This window comes from Anomaloglossus baeobatrachus, chromosome 7 (assembly GCF_048569485.1).
Source record: "Anomaloglossus baeobatrachus isolate aAnoBae1 chromosome 7, aAnoBae1.hap1, whole genome shotgun sequence".
Lineage (NCBI taxonomy): Eukaryota > Metazoa > Chordata > Amphibia > Anura > Aromobatidae > Anomaloglossus > Anomaloglossus baeobatrachus.
The window spans coordinates 65,902,048-65,926,762 of record NC_134359.1 but is presented as its reverse complement, the minus strand read 5'-3'; positions in this window follow the sequence as shown (position 1 = coordinate 65,926,762).

Sequence of the window (24,715 nt, the reverse complement as noted above, 5' to 3'; positions counted from 1 at the left end):
CTTCGTTCCTCACGTTCAGGTGCGAAATTGTGTTCCTTCTGGGCTTTCACATGTTAAATTGATAAGCTTCACCACCAGATGACCCCAAAATGCACTTGCCATAATGCAGGACTAGACAGTGCGACAGCCACTAGGTGGCGCTCCAATCCACAGCAAAGGAATACACAATTTCACCCTTATGAAACATATTAGAGGAAGCAAAATAAAAGATAGAGACAAATGCCAGCACATCGAAGACCTAAAATAAATGAAGCATGTGATTGATGTGTGCGTTCAGGATAGTATCTAACGCATAACCTAGTAAATCTGAGGTTATTATGAACATCATGCGGCTATTCATTTGATGGAGGAAAGCGCAGGGAGAACTGGGGGATGGGCGAAGGTGAAAAGGAGGTCTACTTAACCCAAACACCGCCAGATGGAATTTAATGCTCAGCTTTTAACCTTATACTGTAATTCAGCGCACATCTGTTTGCTTTTCGCAATATCCCACAGTTTTTTATTACCCATCCATATGCTTTGCGTTCCATTTTTCTTTTTTTTTTGTCTATTTCAGTGTTGTTCTATGTCGCTCAAACACATCGATTACAACATTTTTGGCTAGCGTTAGATGTAATGATATTTTATTTATAAATATGAGCAACAATAGGGAAATTAATGACCATAGTAAAATATCAGAGTATAGAAAAAACTCCAAAAAATGTCCAATTTTTGGTAAATATTAAATATCTTTATTGGTACAAAAAGACTAAAAATCTCACACAAAAATTAGAGGACAATAATAATGCAAAGTAATACAGGTTAGGGAGTGAGGTGTTCCAGATAAAGATATCTGCTATAAGTGGATCAGAAATGGGGAATTACCGTCCAGGAGTACGGCAATTAACTAGATGTTTGCCGGAGAGGTCACTACATGCAGCTATAATAACATTCATCTCATTAACTATGTAAGACTCTAAATAAAGAATCCCACCATATACAATGCATAGTGCATTTGCTGCATGGAGTGGCCGTTTCCAGCATCACATATCAATCAAGCAAGTGCTTACCCATCCTGGTCCACTGACAACAGATAACAAATGCACTATGCATTGTATATGGTGGGATTCTTTATTTAGAGTCTTACATAGTTAATGAGATGAATGTTATTATAGCTGCATGTAGTGACCTCTCCGGCAAACATCTAGTTAATTGCCGTACTCCTGGACGGTAATTCCCCATTTCTGATCCACTTATAGCAGATATCTTTATCTGGAACACCTCACTCCCTAACCTGTATTACTTTGCATTATTATTGTCCTCTAATTTTTGTGTGAGATTTTTAGTCTTTTTGTACCAATAAAGATATTTAATATTTACCAAAAATTGGACATTTTTTGGAGTTTTTTCTATACTCTGATATTTTACTATGGTCATTAATTTCCCTATTGTTGCTCATATTTATAATTGATTCTAGTATTGGGAGAGACCTTTACTTATTCTGACTATGAGGATGATCCATTGTGTCCTATCGTGTCTTCTAAATGATATTTTATTTCTAGCAAGTTCTTGTTTAAAGAAAATTGATAATCTGTGACCGAGTTGTTTGACACAATAATACACGAGTCCATATCGGTCCCAAATTCACATTCGCTTTCCAGCCCGTACCCAGATATACAGAAATTGATCAGAGCAAAATACGACCATGCACAACACTATACAATGTAGTGTAAAATGACTGGTATATATGTTCAAAATAGTGTGTGGGTCATATGGATGTAGCTGACCAACGGGAACAATGACAAGGCACCGAATTTTAGAACAAAAAATTCTAAGAGAAACCGATTTGGTCAAAAGGTATAATAAATTTTATTAATTACAATGAATGCCAACTGGCAGAGAAACTAGAACAGGGGCATCACATGTATAAATATTGAAAGGTCAGGAACAGGTATCACTTCACAGGTGTTAAGGTACTAAAACTGATAAATTATATTGCTATGAAGAGATCAGATACACAGTACCCTAGCAAATTAACACAAGTGTTCACAGGTATAGTGTCTATAGCAATCGTAATAACAAAAGCCTAACCATGTGGTGTCTAAATGATAATAAAGGCAATAGTGGACACATATACAGTGGAACCTCGCTTAACGAGAATTTCGCTTAACAAGCAAAGCTTTCTGTAAATTTGTAACTCTGTTTACGAGAAAGCTTTGCTGTGCGAGCAAATCCTCACCGCACACCCTTCCGGTTCCGTACATCCACCACGCTCTAACCCGCTCTTGCAGTCCACACAGACACACACAAGCACGCACAAACACACATGCACACACATACAGTATTATGCTCATCTTACCTACCGTTCCATCGCCGGCCTCCTGGGTCTTGTAGTCCGCCGGTGCATCGCGATGAGGGAGGAATCCTCGTGGCAAACTACAAGACCCAGGAGGCCGGCGATGGAACGGAAGGTAAGGTGAGCATAATATGTGTATCTGTGTACCTTCTGTTCCATTGCCGACCTCCTGGGTCCTGCAGTTCGCCGCTCCGGGCTGTGTATCAGTAACCATCGGCGACGAGGCAGGAACTTCCGCTGTCACCGCTACTCAAAGGCAGTGCGCTGGCCAATCAGAGGCTCCTGCCTTTGACGTCAGCGCTCTGGGTGCGGATGTTCCTCCCTCGTCGTCATGGTTACCCGATACACAGCCCGTGCTAGAGAACAGCAAGTCCCAGCAGGCCGGTGATGGAACGGAAGGTAAGGTGAGCATAATATGTGTGTGTGTGCGTGCTTGTGTGTTTGTGTATGTTTGTGTGTGTTTGTGCATGTGTGGAATGGCACAACAGGGGACCAGGATGGGACATTTAACAAGTTGTGGAACGAATTGTCTGCATTGCAATGATTTCCTATGGGCAATCTTGCTTTGCTGAACGAGTAACTTGGTTAACAAGCAACTCCCAGACGGATTGTTCTCGTTAACCAAGGTACCACTGTAGTGCTAACCATCGGTGGTATCAAGGGTCAGAACCATATGCACTGTTATCAGCACTCACATGGGTATGTGCAGTAGTGATGGCTGTAATATACAAGGTAAAATAATGTTATAGAAAAGTGTACATTTACAGCGCAAAGTATTGTTTACATGGCCCGTTATACAAAAATATCTAGGGCAGGTGTATATGAAAACCGCCTACAAAGAGACATGATAGGTAGAAAGTAGAAAGTTTTTACCTGTGCAAGAAAAGACCTGTGCTCACATGTAACGCCAGCCCCTCTTCATAACAATATAATTTATCAGTTTTAGTACCTTAACACCTGTGCAGTGATACCTGTTCCTGACCTTTTAATATTTATACATGTGATGCCCCTCTTCTAGTTTCTCTGCCAGTTGGCATTAATTTTAATTAATAAAATTTGTTATACCTTTTGACCAAATTGGTTTCTCTTAGAATTTTTTGTTCTAAAATTCGGTGCCCTGTACCCAGATATGTGGGATTGAAATGTCTCCATAGAGTACGTGTTACGTCCGGGTGGTGGAACCTCTGGACCGTACACCGGTTTCCCTTGAGGAGGCAGCCAGGCAGGGCACCCCGCCAGAGGGTCTGGGTGCACGGCAGCCGAAGCACAGGTGGTAGTCAGACAGTCCGTAGGGGAGCAGGAAAGGTGGATGGAGTTCTGGACGGTAGTCCGGGTGACGAGGCTCAGAGTCCGAGGCCAGGTGGTAAGGTCAGGCGGGATCCGGAACCTGCTGAGCGATGGAACGGGTCACCAAACGGAGCCAGGGACTGGAGACTGGCGGAGCTGCTGAGGTGGTGGAACATCTGCCGAAGTCACCATCAGGGTACGGGAATGAGCGTGGTTCGGAGCGTCTGGCGTGGCAGGACAGGCTCTACGAGACAGGACAGGGTTAATGCAGGCAAAGCACAAGGCAAAGCAATAGGGGACCTGAACACTAGCTTGCTAAACACGTAGAACAGGCCCTGCCCACCAGGAAAGTGAACCTTAATATACCCTGTACCTGTCTATGCAATTTCCTGTTTCTAGGTGCTGGCCCTTTAAGAGAGGGTCAATGGCCGCGCGCGCGCCCTAATGCGCATGCGCGAGGCCCGGGTGCCAGAAGCCAGAGGAGGGAGCGGTGAGTAGGAAGCAGGAGAGCCGGGCTGAGGCCGAGTTGCAGACGGGCGCCGGGAGCGGGGACCGGGCTGCCTGGGGACCGCAGGCGATGGAGCAGGAAGGCTGTGGAGCGGGGGACCGGGAAGCCTGGCACGGGAGCGGCGCAGCGCGAGCTGAGAGCGGGGAAGCGTGGCAGGGGAGCCGGTAAGCAAGGCAGAGGGGCCGGGGAGCATGGCAGGGGAGCCGGGGAGCCTAGCAGGAGAGCCGGGGAGCGTGACAGTACGCATGACATTATCATCATTAAAATCACTGGGACTTCATAAAATGTCATATAGACGTATATTTACCAAAGTCTCTATATTTGGCCTGGGGAGGAGAAGGGGCGAGTTATTTTGGTTTTTCATGCTGCTGCTTTTTCCCCCACAGATGTCAAAAAAAGCTGGTAATTTAATTTATAGGATATTGCTGTAATTATGTAGAGAATACTGTGGTTTTGTAAAATTGCATCATGCTCGAGGTGTGGTTTTTATAGTGGCGGTTTTTCTTGATTGCCATCAATGGGAAATAACCGCATTATAAAAAATTTATGTGAGGTTTAAAGTGGTTTAGTACATGTGGTTTTCTATAAAAACTATTTTAGGATAACTTGCTAGAATTCGTTCCGTAAAATGTGAACCAGAGCTGAAATACAAGACATCTAATTAAAGTTATCAGGTAGCTATACTTGCTTATTGCACTTTCATATTTAGCAGGAACGTGATTTGCCTGCCGATTGATGAGAGGTCAGGTTCTGAAACCACCACTGATCACAAAATAGATCCCTGAGAAGTGCAAAGCTCATCAGACAGGAGAGCTATTGAATCTATACTTCGTGCGTTCAGCTAGGAATTGTGGATTCCTATCTGCTGAGCTGCGTGCTCCTGTCTGCTGAGCTGTGTGCTCCTGTCTGCTGAGCTGTGTGCTCCTGTCTGCTGAGCTGTGTGCTCCTGTCTGCTGAGCTCTGTGCTCCTGTCTGCTGAGCTCTGTGCTCTTGTCTGCTGAGCTCTGTGCTCCTGTCTGCTGACTTGGTGCTCCTCTCTGCTGAGCTGCGTGCTCCTGTCTATGGAACTGCATGTTCCTGCCTGCTGAGCTGCGTCCTTCTGTTTGCTGAACTGGGTGCTCCTGTCTGCTGAGCTGGGTGCCCCTGTCTTCTGAGCTATGTGGTCGTGTGTGCTAAGCTACAAGCTTCTGTCTGCTGGGCTGTGTGCTCCTGTCTGCTGAGCTGCGTGCCTCTGCCTGCTGTGTTATGAGCTCCTGTCTGCTGAGCTCTGTGCTCCTGTCTGCTGAGCTCTGTGCTCCTGTCTGCTGAGCTCTGTGTTCCTGTCTGCTGACTTGGTGCTCCTCTCTGCTGAGCTGCGTGCTCCTGTCTATGGAACTGCGTGTTCCTGCCTGCTGAGCTGCGTCATTCTGTTTGCTGAACTGGGTGCTCCTGTCTGCTGAGCTGGGTGCCCCTGTCTTCTGAGCTATGTGGTCGTGTGTGCTAAGCTACAAGCTTCTGTCTGCTGGGCTGTGTGCTCCTGTCTGCTGAGCTGCGTGCCTCTACCTGCTGTGTTATGAGCTCCTGTCTGCTGAGCTCTGTGCTCCTGTCTGCTGACTTGGTGCTCCTGTCTGCTAAGCTGCATGCTCCTACCTGCTAAGCTACATGCTCCTGTCTACGGAACTGCGTGTTCCTGCCTGCTGAGCTCTGTGCTCCTGTCTGCTGAGCTCTGTACTCCTGTCTGCTGAGCTCTGTGTTCCTGTCTGCTGACTTGGTGCTCCTCTCTGCTGAGCTGCGTGCTCCTGTCTATGGAACTGCGTGTTCCTGCCTGCTGAGCTGCATCCTTTTGTTTGCTGAACTGGGTGCTCCTGTCTGCTGAACTGGGTGCTCCAGTCTGCTGAGCTATGTGGTCGTGTGTGCTAAGCTACAAGCTTCTGTCTGCTGGGCTGTGTGCTCCTGTCTGCTGAGCTGCATGCCTCTGCCTTCTGTGCTATGAGCTCCTGTCTGCTGAGCTCTGTGCTTCTGTCTGCTGACTTGGTGCTCCTGTCTGCTGAGCTGCATGCTCCTACCTGCTAAGCTACATGCTCCTGTCTATGGAACTGCGTGTTCCTGCCTGCTGAGCTGTGTGCTCCTGTCTGCTGAGCTGTGTGCTCCTGTCTGCTGAGCTGTGTGCTCCTGTCTGCTGAGCTCTGTGCTCCTGTCTGCTGAGCTCTGTGCTCCTGTCTGCTGAGCTCTGTGCTCCTGTCTGCTGACTTGGTGCTCCTGTCTGCTGAGCTGTGTGCTCCTCTCTATGGAACTGCGTGTTCCTGCCTGCTGAGCTGCGTCCTTCTGTTTGCTGAACTGGGTGCTCCAGTCTGCTGAGCTGGGTGCCCCTGTCTTCTGAGCTATGTGGTCGTGTGTGCTGAGCTACAAGCTTCTGTCTGCTGAGCTCTGTGCTCCTGTCTGCTGAGCTGCGTGCTCCTACCTGCTAAGCTGCATGCTCCTGTCTACGGAACTGCGTGTTCCTGCCTGCTGAGCTGGGTGCTCCTGTCTGCTGAGCTGTGTGCTCCTGTCTGCTGAGCTGTGTGCTCCTGTCTGCTGAGCTCTGTGCTCCTGTCTGCTGAGCTCTGTGCTCCTGTCTGCTGAGCTCTGTGCTCCTGTCTGCTGAGCTCTGTGCTCCTGTCTGCTGAGCTCTGTGCTCCTGTCTGCTGAGCTCTGTGTTCCTGTCTGCTGACTTGGTGCTCCTCTCTGCTGAGCTGCGTGCTCCTGTCTATGGAACTGCGTGTTCCTGCCTGCTGAGCTGCATCCTTCTGTTTGGTGAACTGGGTGCTCCTGTCTGCTGAGCTGGGTGCTCCTGTCTTCTGAGCTATGTGGTCGTGTGTGCTAAGCTACAAGCTTCTGTCTGCTGGGCTGTGTGCTCCTGTCTGCTGAGCTGTGTGCCTCTGCCTGCTGTGCTATGAGCTCCTGTCTGCTGAGCTCTGTGCTCCTGTCTGCTGACTTGGTGCTCCTGTCTGCTGAGCTGCATGCTCCTACCTGCTAAGCTACATGCTCCTGTCTACGGAACTGCGTGTTCCTGCCTGCTGAGCTGTGTGCTCCTGTCTGCTGAGCTGTGTGCTCCTGTCTGCTGAGCTGTGTGCTCCTGTCTGCTGAGCTCTGTGCTCCTGTCTGCTGACTTGGTGCTCCTGTCTGCTGAGCTGCGTGCTCCTCTCTATGGAACTGCGTGTTCCTGCCTGCTGAGCTGCGTCCTTCTGTTTGCTGAACTGGGTGCTCCAGTCTGCTGAGCTGGGTGCCCCTGTCTTCTGAGCTATGTGGTCGTGTGTGCTGAGCTACAAGCTTCTGTCTGCTGGGCTGTGAGGTCCTGTCTGCTGAGCTGCGTGCCTCTGCCTGCTGTGCTATGAGCTCCTGTCTGCTGAGCTCTGTGCTCCTGTCTGCTGACTTGGTGCTCCTGTCTGCTGAGCTGCGTGCTCCTGTCTACGGAACTGCGTGTTCCTGTCTGCTGAGCTGGGTGCTCCTGTCTGCTGAGCTCTGTGCTCCTGTCTGCTGAGCTGGGTGCCCTTGTCTGCTGAGCTACGTGCTCCTGTCTGCTGAGCTGTGTGCTTCTACCTGCTAAGCTGCGTGCTCTGGTCTGGAGTTTATTGTGTAATCGGTGGCGGTCTCAGGACCTAGACCCCCATCAATCTCCTGGAAATTCAAATACATGGTAAATATGAAAATTAACAAGAAAGTTTAGGTACTCTCTAATATTAAAAGCCCAAATTATTTTAATTGATACTAATTCCTAAAGTCCCTCTAACTCCCACCTTCCATTCCTCTCTCTCCTTCCCTCCCTCCCTTCCTTTATCCATCCTTCCATAACTCTTTCTTTCTTTCTTTCTTTCTTTCTTTCTTTCTTTCTTTCTTTCTTTCTTTCTTTCTTTCTTTCTTTCTTTCTTTCTTTCTTTCTTTCTTTCTTTCTTTCTTTCTTTCTTTCTTTCTTTCTTTCTTTCTTTCTTTCTTTCTTTCTTTCTCTTTCCAGAAAGGACCACTGTCTGAAACATGTAGGGTATAGCAAGGAGTCTGGAACATGTAATTTTCAGAGAGGATTTTAAATGCTTCAATACATTTTTGGATTTTTAGAGAAGCATGGATTACGGGATTTTTTCCCTTTGGATACATTATTTTCACCTGATTTTGTTCCTTTAGTTAATTCCTTTATTCCTTAACATCATCCCACGTTATGGATTAGAGGAAATTAAAGAATGATCTTACCAATTACTATCTGTCCAATACTTTTTATTCATATTTTGACAATACAGTTTCTAATATAGTTTTAGTCCCAAGGAATTGGAAAAAAAAATCCACTTCACACAATTTTAGGGTACGTGCCCATAGTTTTACTTGCGTTTTTGACACTGCGTATTTTTGCTGCTTCAAAAACTCAGTGTATTACAGTATAAGCAAAGTGGATGGGACTTATAGAAATTTCCTGTCCACTGTGCTTCATTTTTATGCTGCGTAAGCTTTTTTTTTTTTCCCAATCTACAGCGTATAAATTTCTCTTGCAGGTACGCTGAATTTCCCCATAGCCTTGCAATAGATGCAGAAATTTCACAGTTTAAAAACACACATGCATTTTTAGTGCGTTTATGCGCCGGAACGCATAAAAAAAACGCATAAATTCTGTACCTAATGATGTCAATACCAGGAAGTTTCAAAATTAAAACCACTTGATGTTTTTTAATATCCCTTCCCTCTTTCCTAATTTTTTTGTCTCTCCCTCCCCCCTCTAATATATATACTGCATATATATTATATATATATAAATAAAAAAAAGGTTTATATTTATTTTGATTTTTTTTGTGTGTGTTTTGTTACCCTTCCCCAAAAATCCCACTAAAAATAATTTAAAAGAAACAAAAAAATAAAAACAAAACTAAAACCGCTTTATTTATAGGATGACACACCAGAGACAAAAAAAATGCAATAAAAACAGTGTCAGAACTAAAAAAAAAAAAAAAACACCAAAAAAAAACAACAAAAAAATGCAAGTAAATTAAGGTGAGGAGATGCTGCAGAAATTCTGCAGCGTCAAAAACTCAATGGATGCTGATCTTGGGAACGTAGCCTTAAAAGAAATAGAAATCATAATATTGTGACAGAGTCTGAAGCTTCTATCTTTCTTCTCCTGAGTCTCATGTGACTTATGACCACATTACAACGAAGGAAAACTGAGGATGTAATTCTTCTTAGAAGATTGTGCGGCATTTGTTGGTGCATTTCTATTAGCATTTAATTTACATTGAATTGATTCTGTAGGATTTATATATTGATGACCTATCATAACGATGCTTCATCAGAACCTCCACCGATCAGCTGTTTGCAACTCCTGCTGCAGCTGGATGTACATAGTGCACCAAGTCGGATCAGCACTTATAGTGGTCACTCTTAGGTACTGCAGGTCAGCTCCCATTCAATTCAATGAGCTGCAATACCTAAGAATGGCCACTACACATTAAATAGAGCTGTGTGTGTGGAAATAGCTCTGTAAACCACTAGCTGCTGCTTTTAAGCACTCACTGCTAATATTGCATAATTCTAGATCTCCGCTAAATTATTAAAATAATGGATTCCACTTAAAAATAACATAAAAAATACAAAAGAAAAATATTTTTAGACGTAGAATACTCACAATTCACATGGAGATTATGTCAATTTAGAAAAAGCTAAATGCATAAAATACCTAAAGCAAATACTAATGATTAACTGATCTACTCACCTGGCCAGTGTAACCAATCAGAAGCCTCAGAATTCTTGCCATTGAAGTGTGGTGTCTTTAGCTCTTCAGCCTCTGACGATTTAATTCTCCATTTGCAGGTTCCTGTCCTCCCATAAACTCCTGCTCTTCAGCCTTAGGCTGTGTCCGCACTTTCCGTTCTCACCTGCTTTTCACCTGCGTTTTGGATCAGTTTTGACCTGCAGCGTTTTCATGCCAAAAGGCATGCGTTTTGATTTTCCTGCAAAATCTATGGGAATTGTTGATTTCTTGTCCTCACTTTGCGTTTACAAACGCAGTGTTTAATTTGCATAATTTTGGGCAAAAACTCAGCGTTCAAAGAAGCAGCATGTCAATTGTTTTTGCCATTTGGGCTGCGTTTTGATAACATTGAAGTCAATGAGAAGTTGCAAAAAGCAACATCAAAATTCCAGCGTTTTACATGGTTTTTAGCTGCAGAAAATATGCTATTTTGACTACATAAACGCATGCGTTTCTGCCATCAAAATAATGAAATGATATGTCCCTTTACACACACACATAGTCCGACAATTAAATTAATGAAAAATATTAATTTATTGCTATTTTAGCGATAAATAGTATAAAACCACTATAATTATATGAAATATAACTATTTTCGTTATTATTTCAATAATTATGTGTTCCTTTTTTTCCCTTTTTTCATTGTGTATGACTGTTTAAACTTTATTTAGCAGTGTCTTTATGTTCAAAACGCATCTGTCTAAACACAATGGAAAAGCATGTAAAAAGCGCTAAAAACGCGGCTAAAACGCATGCATATTTACCACGATTTAGTGGTCAAAATCAACTTTGGCAAAAGCAATTTCTGCCAGAGGATGCGTTTAGAACTGCAACTAGGATGACGCAAAGTGCGGACATAGCCTTAAGCAATTTTAATTCTCCATTTGCAGATTGCTGTAGGTTTTTTTAACCCAAAGAGAGGCATTAGTTTGATAGGGACCCAAAAAAAAAGAGAGGTCGTCTTGCCATTGACTGTTGGGCTCACATAAAACTGGCCATTTTTGTGTGCTTAATATCCCAATTTATAGAGTGCACCTTTGTTCTTTTTGTTACTGTGTTTCATGTTCAGTTAGCACCTGTACACAACCTCCTCTCTCGGGCTTTCACCACTAACTCTCCTTCATATGAAGACGAGAATATCTGGACCTGGTCTTCTCCTAGTTGTACTCACTGCATGGTCTCACTAACTCCCGTCTCCCGCTGTCTGACCACAACCTTTTTTCATTCTCTGGCAAGAACTGTCAACCCACTCAGGACGCCCCCACTTACCACACTTAAGAATATACGTGTCATTAATATCCAGAAACGTATGCAGAATTTTCAGTCATCATAGGCCCCAATCTCCTCCGTTCTCAGGTCCTGACTCTGCTCTGAAACATTATAATGAAACACTGCAAAGTGTGCTAAATGAAGCTGCATCTCCTACATCAACTCGGCACAGACAGTGGCAGCTCTAACACACCTGTTTTCTCCAGCGGTGCTCAAGGTGCACTGAACGTCTGTGGAGAAAATTGAATCTGGATGAAGATTTCATCCATTATAAGTTTATGCTTAAAATACAACTCTGCCCCTCACCTCTCCAAACAAGTTACTTCAGTACCCTCATCATCTCATTATCCAACAATCCTAAATGACTCTGATATTTTTCATTCCCTCCTCAATTCATAAGCACAGGCCCCAACCACCAACCTCAGTGCAGATGCTGTGGCCAATTATTTTAAAGAAAAAATTGACAATATCCGACAGGAAAGTTTTTCCCAATCTTCTAATATCACACATTCTCTTCCATCCTGCATTTGATCTAGCTCATTTTCTGTCTTTGAACCAGTCACAGAAGAAGAAGTGACCTGGCTCCTCGCATTATCTTTCCCTACTACTTGCACCAGTGACCCTATTCCCTCACATCTCCTACAGTCCCTCACCCCGACTATCACCACTGATGTAACTAAAATATTTAACCTCTCTCATTTTGTCTCTTTCCCTCCTCCTTCAAACACGCCAGCATACACCCATTACTTAAGCGAGCTTTACACACAGCGACATCGCTAGCGATGTCGCTGGTGAAAGCACCCACCCCCGTTGGTTGTGTGTCACGGGCAAATCGCTGCCCGTGGCGAACAACATTGCTAGGACTTGTCACACGTACTTGCCTGCTTAGCGATGTCGCTGTGGCCAGCGAACCGCCTCCTTTCTAAGGGGGCAGTTCGTTCGGCGTCACTAAGCGGCCGCCCAATAGAAGCGGAGGGGCAGAGATGAGCGGGCGGAACGTCCCGCCAACCTCCTTCCTAACTCATTGTGGGCGGCTGCAGGTACAGTGATGTTCCTCGTTCCTGCAGTGTCACACATAGCGATGTGTGCTGCCGCAGGAACGACGGGCAACCTGTGTCCTGCAACAGCAACGATAATCGAGATTAGAACGACTGGTCAACGATCAATGATTAGGTGAGTAATTTTGATCGTTAACAGTCGTTCGTGCGTTTCACACGCAACGACGTTGCTAACGAGGCTGGATGTGGGTCTTGAATTCCGTGACCCCAACGACATCTCATTAGCAATGTCGTTGCGTGTAAAGCCTGCTTTAGAATACTATTCCTCAACCAGAATTCTGATGCTAATTACAAACCTGTCTCTAATCTCCCCTTTATCGCTAAACTTCTGGAATGCTTGGTTTACATCCGTCTAATCCACTGTCTTTCAGATAACTCTTTTCTTGCCCCTTGACAATCCGGTTTCCGCTCCTTACACTCTACTGAAACTGCACTTCATAAGTGCCTAATCATCTACTAACAGCTAAATCTAAGTCATTGCTCCCTGCTGATTCCCTGTATCTCTCTGTTGCAGTATACACTATACTCTGCTCTATCGGTCTGAAGGACACCACTCTCTCCTTGTTCTCTTCCTACCTCTCTGACCACTCCCTTACTGCATCCTTTGCCGGCTCCTCTTCCTCGTCTCTACCCCTTACTGTCAGGGTTCCTCAAGGTTGGGTCCTAGACTCCCACCTCTTCTCTCTATACACTGTCCCTATTGGACAAACCATCAGTAGATTCATTTTTTTGTGCAATCTGTATTTTGATGACACCCAATTATATACTTTTGGTCCTTACATCACCCCTGTATTACTACAAAATACCAGTAATTGTCTGTCTGTTGTCTCTAGCATCTTGTCCTCCCACTATTTAAAGAAGTGGTTCACCCATATTTATTATTTGCTTAATTGATATTATGTTGAGAAACTATGTTTCTCTCAAATACCTTATGTTGGCAAGAGTGCCTGTGAGTGGTGCTATTGCAGTCCGCTCTCCCCCATCTCTTTACCCCCGGGCTCCATGACCTCGGGGATCCGGTGATGTCACGTCAACTTCCTGATCACGTTACATCACCGTGGCCGGCCGCAGTCTTTCTGAGTCACTGGGCTGTGAGCGGTGTTTCACTGCTAGTGACAGACCAGCGTGTCTCCTGCTTGCGGCGCTCTGCTGTGAGGGAGGAGGGAGCTGGGAGCTGATGGGCTGTCATGCTGGGCTGTGCTGAGCGGTGAAACACTGCCCACAGCCAATTACTCACGGAGATTGCAGCTGGCAGCGGTGATGTCAGGTCAGCAGGAAGTTGACATGACATCACCGGATCCCCGAGGACACGGAGCCCGGGGGTCAAGCGATGGGGAAGAGCGGTCCACAATAGCACCACTCACAGGCACTATTTCCAACATAAGGAATTTGAGAGAAACATTGTTTCTCAACATAATATCGATCTAGCAAATAATAAATATGGGTGAACCACCCCTTTAAAACTAAATCTGTCAAAAACTGAACTTCTCATGTTTCCCCCCTCATATATCCAATATTGCCATTTCCGTGTGTGGTTCTACCATTATGCCCCAGCATCACGCCTGCAGTCTTGGGGTTATATTTAAATCAAACACTTCCTACATCCGATCCCTCGCTCACTCTTGTCACCTACACTTCAAAAACATCTCTCGCATTCAACCTTTTCTTTCCATTGACTCTGCAAAAACTCTTACTGTTGCTCTTATTTGTTCTCATCTGCACTATTTCAACTCTCTATTCTATCAACTCTCGGTCTCCTGCTTACTAAACGCTCCATTCTCCAATCCATCCTGAATTTAGCATCCAGGATCATATTCCTCTCCAACCGCTACACTGATACCTCTGCTCTGTGCCAGTCATTGCACTGGTTGTCCATCCATTACAGAATCCAATATAAACTTATCGCTCACACCCACAAAGCTCTCCAGAGTTCTGCGCCTCCCTACATCTCCTCCCTCCTCTCTGTCTATCACTCTACCCATATCCTCTATTCCACTAATGACCTAAGACTGACATCCTCAATAATCCGAACCTCCCACTCCCATCTACAAGACTTCTCAAAAGCTGCACCAATTCTCTGGAGCGCGCTAACCGAAACAATTTGATTAATTCCCAATACTTATAGTTTTAAGTGTGCCCTAAAACCGCATTTTTTTAGTTTGTCCTAAGTGTCCATCTCACCTCACTTTTCTAACTATTTTAATTTTTTTTTTTACAAATCTGGTCCATTGTATCATCTCTTTACACTTTTTATGCACTTATCAGTACTTCTATCTGTACTTGTGCACATACTGGCTGGTGACTGGTTAACGCAGTGCTATTTTAACACCCTATTTATTATACTGATGGCTGGAACAGACAATACAAGCACTTTTTACCATTAACTTTTTGTGCCTCTCCTATGTCCTCATAGATTGTAGCTTGTGAGCAGGAACCTCACTCCTCTTGGTATGAGTTGAATTGTGTTACTCTGTCATGTCTCATATTGTCTGTACACATCCCCTCTGAATAGTAAATTGCTGCAGAAAATGATGGCGTTATATAAATAAAAAATAATATTATATGTCAAAAAAGGGATAAAAAGTATACTTCATCAAAAGTTTTCAAAAATATTTTAGAAAAAAGTTTGCGTATCATATGTATCACTGGAAACGTCTTTATGCTTTCTCTTTGTGAAGGCTCTTTCCATCATAAGACAATGTGCACACATTGAGTACAGTAAATTTTTCTGAACAAAAACACTGCTTAAAATATAATTATTTTTGCCTTCTTTTTAATGTGTTTTTATTTGTGTTTTTTTCCCCCCATTCATTTAAACGCATAAAAATCACTGAAAGAATTGACACGCTGCAGATTTGAAAACACTTTTTGATTAGTAAAATCTGCAAGGAAAATATAAGCAGCAGATGCATGAGATTTCAGAAATCTAATTTAGTTTGCTTATGGAGGTAAAACACAATTGTTTTCCACTGCAAAAATGTGCTGAAAAAAGGCAGCATAAATGCAACTTGTGAAAAATCCCTAAGGCCTCTGCACACTTATGTGACAAAATGTAACGTTTTTGTCACGTACGTGTTAAAGGGCTGGTTTGTTCCCTGTGTGCCATTTTTGTGGCACGTACGTGTTCTCCGTGTGTTATACGTAATAACACACGGAGAACGGAAAGCCCCGCCTACCTGCATCATCCGGCGCTGTCTGTGGTGCTGAATGACAGCGTCTGGCACAGGCCACGCCCCGCTGACGCTGCTTCCGGCCCCCAGTGAAGAAGATGCGTTGTTCAAATTCACTGGGGGGCGGATGCAGGTGACAGCCGCGGCAGAGACTGCAGGACTCGTGGAGGTGAGTGTGTTTTTTTATTTTTAACCTGACATGTGTGTTTCTCAGGCGCTTGTCACACGGAACTGCATCCACACTACATCCGTGTGGTACGTGTGCGGGTCGTGTGACACCCGTGCTGCCGGAGCAACACGAACATGTCAGTGTATGGAACTCACGGAGACACGTAAGTACGGACGTTCTGTTCCTAAATACTTACGTCTCTCCTAACCATTGGGATTACCTAGGTCCCCGTGTGTACGTGTCTCCGGTATGTGTAAAAAATGGCAAACACGTACCGGAGGCACGGATGTGTGACGGAGGCCTAAAAATGTAAGGATAAGAGGAAGCAAAAAAGGAGCGCGTGAACAAGCCTTGATGTTATCAAATAGGTTACATAATATCTACACAGTGTTAGAAGTTAAGAAGACAGCACTACCACAAAACAGTATACTTATATTAGTAGCAAATATCGTATGTGCATCTGAAATAAAGTGTTTCAAATTTATAAGTGAACTTAGGAGCGTTAAAAAAATTCCAAGATGGGTGAAATTATGAAATATACATAATTACTCATTTATGGTTATGTTTTGTAAGGTGTTCATTGCGTGGTTAAAAAATGACCTAGCAACTGGTGATTGGCATTAGAGTGCTTGGATACTCCTAAAGCTCGGCCGAGTATTGCGGGTGCTTGGATATTTTGTATGTGAAACAATGACCACAACACAGGGAGAGCCAATCTCAGTCTCTGTAGGGCTATCCCGGGGGATAAAACAAGGTTCTTGGACGTAGTGTGGCCACAAAATCTCCAAAACCCCGTCCTCCCTCCTGCCGCAAATGCTCTGTATATGGCTGGCTGTATGTGGACGGAGAGCCGAACGGCCAATTATTGACTTTCCATAATGCTCGAAATCGCGTCAAGCTCCTCCGAGCATCTGACCATCTTGAATCGAGTAACAAGTATTCGAGCATTTTAATGTCTGCCCATCACTATCGCAAACATGATTACCCAGGTCAGTGCAATTACAGCAATATCAAACTTGGATAGTGACCCTGTTGATAGCGCGGGCAGTAAGAGTCATTGCCTGGATATGCCATTGCAGCCAGGGATGTCTCTGAAATCAGAAAAACTCATGGTTTCAGAGATAACATAGTTTGAAAAACTTAAATATTTTTATAGTTTCGCAAATTTTTTTACATTTTATTAAAACTTTTCAGTTTTTGTTACGTCTGTGATCGTTTGGTCACTCTTACTTTATACTCCAATAAATCAATGGAAATAACGATTACTTATGAAGCCCAGCCAAAGACAAAAAAGGCGGTGATGAAGGTCTTCAATAGATTCCATCGCCATAGAGACTCATAATTGCTTTGTGGGGCAAGTGAGTGGGATTCTGGTCAACGCAGATTGCACCACTTAAGGCTTCTGCCACACTCACGTGAAATTCACGCACGTGCCGAGAGACACGTATTTTCCATGCGTGTTGCGTGCAGGTAAGTACGTGTCTCTGGTACGTGCGTGACACGTGTGTTCTACGTGTGCTATCCGCGATAGCACACGTAGAACCGGTAATTATCATACTCACCTGGTCCTTCCTGCTGTCCGCGCTGCTGTCCGTGGTGCTGATCCTCGGTCTCCAGCCCTCCCGTCTCCCCGCTGCTGCTGCTGCCAGGCAGTGAAGTGAATATTCAATGAGAATAATGAGCGGCGGTCGGCAGCAAGAGGCAGCAGCGGCAGAGACAGGAGGGCAGGAGAAGGTGAGTTAATGTTTTTTGTTTTTTTCACTGACATGTGTGTTTTCTCCGGCGCGTGTCACACGGGACCGCATCCACACTACACCCGTGTGGTACGGGTGCGGGCCGTGTGACACCCGTGCTGCGGGAGAAATCACTGACATGTCAGCGCTTTGAAAAACGCACACACGTACAAACGCACACGGACACACGTTCCGTGTGGTTTTACGTGTGTGTGCCTGCTACAATAGGGTAGCATTGGTTAAAGTGTCTCCGTGCCGCCAGTACGTGTAAAAAATGACAAACACGTGCCGGCAGCACGGATGTGTGTCGCAAGCCTAAAGGGGCTTTTCGGACATACAAAATATTAAAGCATTGTAAGGCCTATAAAAAAAATGGGAAACTTCACAATTTACTTATCGGTAAAATTCTGCCCCTTACTTTCAGCAACAGTCTGTTCAAAGCACGCAGTACAGAGATTTGCTGTCTGTGCTTTGAATGGAACGTAGCCTGTCAGTCAAACACATGCAGGAGGCAGGTGGCAGGATTCAGTCAGCAAGTCTCAGAACAGTGGTGTCCAGGACTTGTGATCCTCAACCAATTGCAATTGAATGGGATTGTCTACAGGGTGGGAGGGCAGAAGCCATAGAAGCTGTATAGAAGAATCTTATCCGAGGATGTGGTGCTTGGCTTTCCAGAATGCTCGATTACCTTCCAAGAATGTGTGGTGCCTGTTTCAGCACCTGCAACATTATTGTGTTTAAAATTATTTACAGCAGGAGAGTCTTTGATAGCAGGTGATGTGAGGGTGGAAGTGTAAGGAGGCAGATGGGCAATGATTTATCCATCTTGAGACTGTACAGGAGTAGATGGTGTTTCGTAGGTTGAGTGGGCAGACACAAAGGGTGGAAGTGTGTTAGCTGTGGGACAGATACAACTCTGGTAGAGATGTTTCTTGGGAGATGTTGTATATAGGCACTCAAGGAGGAAGAACAATGTAGAGAATATACCTGCATTTACACTGAAAGATGGTCAGAAATGAGCATTCTTAAAGAGCTTGTCCACTACTTTAACATTCGTAATGTGTCGCCCCCGCGTCAGCAGCTGGGCTGCTCGGATCCGCGGTGGCTCGAGAGGGCTCCGGATCCAGGGGTCGTACGGCTCCTCAAACCAAGGGGGGTTATGTACAGGGTATGGTGTGGAAAGTTCGTGACGCCACCCGTGGTGCGTGGTAAGATGGAGTACCACTGTTGCGATTGGGAGTACCCGGTGGTGATGGTGTGGGCGGCTAGGTGTTTAACCCCTCCACGGGTAGGGGGGATGCCCCGGGAATCGGTGAAGGTGACGGGGATGTGCCGTTGGGACAGTAAGGGTCACTTGTGTCGCAGGCAGCGGGGCGCTGCGCTCGCTAACGCTCGGGTCCGGCGCTGCTGCTCGGTGGGCCGGATCCGGGGACTCGAGCGGCGCTCCTCGCCCGTGAGTGAAAGGAGGGGGTCGTTTGGTTTGAGGATTTTGTCCGTGACGCCACCCACGGGTTGTGGTGTGGTTGGGCACCACCGCTGCTGGTGACGGGGATCCCGGGAGCGATGGTAGGGAGCAGCTGGGATGTTGTTTTTCCCCCTCGGTGGGTAGGGGTTGGTGGTCCCGGGGCCCAGTGAGGTGACGGGGAGGCAGGGTTGGCAAGGTGCAGGGTCGCCTGGACTGCGCAGCGCGGTGCCGGATGGCACGGTTGTACTCACTCAGCCACAAATGAACGCAAAGTTTCTGGTAAACCAAACGGCTGGATGGACGGGTCCCGCAGCCGGCTGCTGTGGCTTCTCCCGGATGGTTGGTGGTGGCTGCCTTTCCCGCACCTTTGTGTATGTTCAGCTCCGATGGCTTCCCACCGGTAACCCGCTCCCCAGCGTATATATGTGCCGGAGGAGCCCTTTTGCCCGCAGGCTCTGACCCTCAGAACTCTAGCTGTGGCAGTAGCTGTATTTCCTTCTACTGGGCGGACGGTTGCCTTCTATCGGGTCTTGGCTGCTAGGAAACCCCTGGGGTTCCGGTCATTGACGGATTTGACCTTTAACGACGACTCCAAGCCTGGTCGGGGTCCGCAGGCCCTGCCTGTGTGTGCTGGCTTCACTTCGCTCCCCGGTTCGGTACTGGCGGGCCACCGCCCGACCACGGTCCTACGGTTCCACGTTGATTCGCCTCTCCTGCAGACGGCCACCACCATCTACCAACCTTGCTCTTAGTGCCTGGGCCACACACCCGGACACCGTCAGTTTACTCCTCCACTACTCTTCACTCCTCACACTTGCACTTCCCTAACTGAACTGACTTCATTTTTCCGCCTCCAGGACTGTGAACTCTTCAGTGGGTGGGGCCAACTGCCTGGCTCCACCCCACCTGGTGTGGACATCAGCCCCTGGAGGGAGGGAGGCAACAAGGATTTTGTGTCTGGCTGATGTGCCTGTCTCGGGGTGGGGGGGTGTTCTGCAGTACCTGTGACGACCTGGCTAGTCCAGGGTGCCACATTCCCCATTGGTTAAATGCAGACCGTCCGCGGGCTGCCTGCCCATCACCGGTTTTATTTTTCTTTTCAACTGTAAAAATATAAAAACAACAACACAGTATGCATTTCAAATCTTCCCTTACAGGAGGCATGTCACGTAAACGTTGCAAAACACACACATATATATATATATATATATATATATATATATATATACATTTTTAATAATAACGGACGGACTGCTTCCGCTCTCCCACCCAAGCAACCTAGCCCTGATGCTGCCCCTAAGAAGTGGGCAGCACCCCTTGACCCCAGTCCAGATCCAGGCTGCCCGAGCGGGAACGGGTACGGTGACTCGCACCCGGCTGTCACTTCAGGGGACCCCACGTCCATGGGGGACCCCTGACCCCCGGAGGATCACCACCGGTTGTGGTAGTGGCGGGCCTGGGCCATTACTTTCCTCCAGGCCCATCCTCCAAATCTGCCTCTCCGGAGGCGGCAACGGAAAACACGCCCCCAACTTATTTACAATCCCACCAGTTCGTGGGTGCCCTGCCAGTTCTCAGGCATGTCCATGAAGAGTTCCTCATGCCAACGGTAACAAAGGGTCCCTGCGGGGACAACTTGGCGACAACGGCCGGGTCAATTACAGTGTCAATCAGGTTATTTACTTGGTTTGATTCATTCATTTAAATAGGGTAACGGTACTGATGGTCCCAATGGGGACAACGGTGCAACGGAGGGACCGCTGCCTTACTTCAAGTCCACACTGCAGGACGGAGGAGGGGACTGGGCCGGTTCTTGGGCCTCCTGGCCTCCTCTCAGCTTGGCATCAAGGGCATACCAGCCCCTCTCTCCACAGTGCCGCGTGTATGTCACCAGATCGCCTGGGAGCAAGTTACGGCCCGGGTGTCCCTCTGGTAGATGGGCATTGACATCCCGGCGGGCCACAAACACCTCGGCCTCCAGGCCTGGCTCGAAAATGAATCCATATTCCCGGCGGGGGTCGAATCTTCGTACCTGGCCCTCATATATCGGGCCCCGTACCCAGAAGGTGGCTCTGCGGAGGTTTTCCTTCTCCTGGATCGTGCGGGCTATCATCTCAGCCTTCTGCTTCTCCCTCTCCGCGATTTCCTGGCCCAGCTGGCTTGGCTCCCTGTCCCAGTAAGGGGCATCTGCCTGCCCCTGCGTGCGGGTCGGGCCCCGCAGGACCTCCTTCACACTGCTCACTACTGGCGCTCGCTGTGGAAGGTTCCGCGGTGTCATGGCCTGGGGTGCTGCCTCACAGCGGCGATCCGGCGCAGCCTCAGCCGAGACGTGGGGTAGGGGTACAGGGGTCCTCACCTGCTCAGCTTCTGCCTCCTCCTGGACGGGACGGATCACCGGAGCCGGGACGGTACTGGGTGCGGTCACTTCTGATGCCACCGGTGTGTCTTCGCAGACTGACGCCGCCCTCGGGAGCTTCCAAGGAAGCGGTTCGGGTCGTCTGCGGACCTCTTCTGCAGGCTGGTCCGCTCGGGCGGACAGGCAGGGTTCCTTTACCGATTGTAGGGGTAGCGGGCCTAGTGGCGGGGCGGCAGCAGCCAACACGGGTAGCGGGGGAGGCAGCAGGGTGAGCGGGCGCAGACCGGGCCGCTCAGCCGCAGCGACCGATCCTGTAGGGACACAGGGGCGTGGGTCGCTTACCCGCTCCTCCAAGTCTTCCTCCACCTCGCGTCTCCGTATGGCCGCCACCACATCCGCCATGTCGGCCTCCCACTCCTCCAGGAGGAGCTGCACTTTCACCTGTAGACGGCGGCTCAGTCGGACGGTCCGGACTTCTACCCACGCTGCGGTGCTGGGCGCGGGCTCGGGGACTGCGGGGTTACCAGACAGACGGTGCATGCTGGCAGCGGTATTTTCCAGGAACCAAATGGCGGCAGAGTCCTGGCGTCCCTGCGTCTATGGCCTCGGTTTACATGCGGCCGGATGCCATCCTTCCCCCCTTGGTCTTTCCTCGGCACCCCCTCTTCAGGTGCGGGGCTTCGGCTTTCGCGCCTCCACTGCTCGAGAAGACGCTCGAGCGGGAAAATCTTCGCGCCCAAGATGGCGGATTCTGAAATTTTTCGTCCGGACACCGCCAGCGGGGCACAAGGCGCACTTCTACCTGCCGGTAGAACGGTAAGATCCTGTTCGTGACGCCAAATTGTCGCGGGCGGCGGGGCGCTGCGCTTGCTAACGCTCGGGTCCGGTGCTGCTGCTCGGTGGCTCGAGTGGTGGGCCGGATCCGGGGACTCGAGCGGCGCTCCTCGCCTGTGAGTGAAAGGAGGGGGGTAGTTTGGTTTGGGGATTTGGTCCGTGACGCCACCCACGGGTTGTGGTGAGGTTGGGCACCACCGCTGCTGGTGACAGGGATCTTGGGAGCGATGGTAGGGAGCAGCTGGGATGTTGTTTTCCCCCCTCCGTGGGTAGGGGTTGGTGGTCCCGGGGCCCGGTGAGGTGATGGGAAGGCAGGGTTGGCAAGGTGCAGGGTCGCCTGGACTGCGCAGCGCGGTGCCGGATGGCACGGTTGTACTCACTCAGCCACAAATGTACGCAAAGTCTCTGGTAAACCAAACGGCTGGATGGACGGGTCCCACAGCCGGCTGCTGTGGCTTCTCCCGGACTGTTGGTGGTGGCTGCCTTTCCCTGCACCTTTGTGTATGTTCAGCTCCGATGGCTTCCCACCGGTAACCCGCTCCCCAGCGTATATATATGTGCCGGAGGAGCTCTATTGTCCGCAGGCTCTGGCCCTCGGAACTCTAGCTGTGGTGGTAGCTGTATTTCCTTCTACTGGTCAGACGGTTGCCTTCTATCGGGTCTTGGCTGCTAGGAAACCCCTGGGGTTCCGGTCACTGACGGATTTGACCTTTAACGGCAACTCCAAGCCTGGTCGGGGTCCGCAGGCCCTGCCTGTGTGTGCTGGCTTCACTTTGCTCCCCGGTTCGGTACCGGTGGGCCACCGCCCGACCCCGGTCCTACGGTTCCGCGTTGATTCGCCTCTCCTGCAGACGGCCACCACCGTCTGCCAACCTTGCTCTTAGTGCCCGGGCCACACACCCGGACACCGTCAGTTTACTCCTCCACTACTCTTCACTCCTCACACTTGCACTTCCCTAACTGAACTGACTTCCTTTTCCCGCCTCCAGGACTGTGAACTCCTCAGTGGGTGGGGCCAACCGCCTGGCTCCACCCCACCTGGTGTGGACATCAGCCCCTGGAGGGAGGCAACAAGGATTTTGTGTCTGGCTGATGTGCCTGTCTCGGGGTGGGTGGTGTGTTCTGCAGTACCTGTGACGACCTGGCTAGTCCAGGGCGCCACACTTGCGTAGTCACTCAGTCCAATAACGCTGACACCGACAACTATAGTAAACCAAAGTTCTGGACACCACTGCCGTTGAGAGGGAACACGCCTGGATCCCGTGCCCATTGGTGTTGCCTGTTAGTCTGTGACCTTTTCCCGTGGCACCTTGTCTTCTAGTTGGTCCCTTTAGTCTGAAACTAATCGGGTCCCGCTCCCCAGTGTGGCTAACTGGGTGAGCTTTGCTCTCAGGGTTCACGCTTGGGATTTTCTGGACCGTGTAGTGGGAAGTCCTATCCCCTTCGTTGCGCTAGTATCCCGATTTTGGAATGGGTGGAGAACGGATCTTGAAGGCTCCGTCCTTGTCGGGTAAATTGTCAGGATGAACCAATTATAGCAAAAATTCCAAGATAGCAACACTCTTAATGCAAAGAAAATTTAAAAATTAACTTTTAATAAATCCACTAAAAATGGTTAAATAACCACAGACAAACAACACTAAAAAGTAGGTTTGGCCCCTCCTGTCACTTAGGGGATATGTATAAACCAAAACTATAATTGAATTTCAACCACAATAGATTGGACTTGTCTCACCAAAACCATGGGTGCCATTTACCATTAAAGTCCACTAGTAATAATAATAATAAATCGGATTTGTCTCACCAAATTTGTACAGGTGCCACTCTTCATTAAGGATAATGGGGTCCAATTAATTCCATAATGGAGCCCTTTAAGAAAAAAAAATTATCTCCCGACGCGTTTCGTTCAGAAATTACTCTTCAGGGGAGTCAAAAATCCATCCCAGGTCTCATTCAATGTGGACCTGTTACCAGTCAGCCTGGACTCATCAAGGCGTCATAGATACGGCGGACCCAATCCTAGTCCCATAACACATGGACCAGATGCCTAAATGACACGCACATGGCAGGAGCGGCCGTGCCTCTCGCTCTCTCGCCTAAATGACACGCACATGGCAGGAGCGGCCGTGCCTCTCGCTCTCTTCATTGTCAGGATGCCTGAAGCTTCTCCCTGACCTAGGGTCCACGTACCCCGTCATGCCCTGGCCCATGCCCGGTGATGGCACAAGGCCGCCGGCTCTCCTCCTCGACAGTCCTTGCACCTTGTCACGATCCCCTGAGACCGGGGTCCAGCTCGTACCAGGCCCAGACCAACGTCTGCCACCTAGTAGTTCACGGAGCCCAGCTCCTGACCTCTCCTCTTGAGAGTCACTGCTCAACACCGCGGAGACACCATCACGTGTTTCTCAATGCATATTTTCGCAGGGGGCCTTGTTCTAGTGTCACTGCGAAACAGCTGTCTGTGGATGGATACCATGTTTTGGTATAGGTGGTTTCCTTGATTGGAGACTGCCCTTCCCGTGGTTGTTCCTTCCCGGTGAAAGACCTGACTAGTTTCCTGCCAGCGTTGAGAAACATGTGATGGTGTCTCCGCGGCATACTTGTTTTGCATATTTTCCCAGGGGGCCTTGTTCTATTGTCACTGCTTTGAGAAACACGTGATAGTGTCTCCGCGGTGTTGGATGTTGATCTTCCCGAGGTCAACCATCCTTACCTATGTAGTATTCTACTAGGCATTGCTCCCACTAGCCAATTTCCTACTACACACTGATGAGGGGCAAAT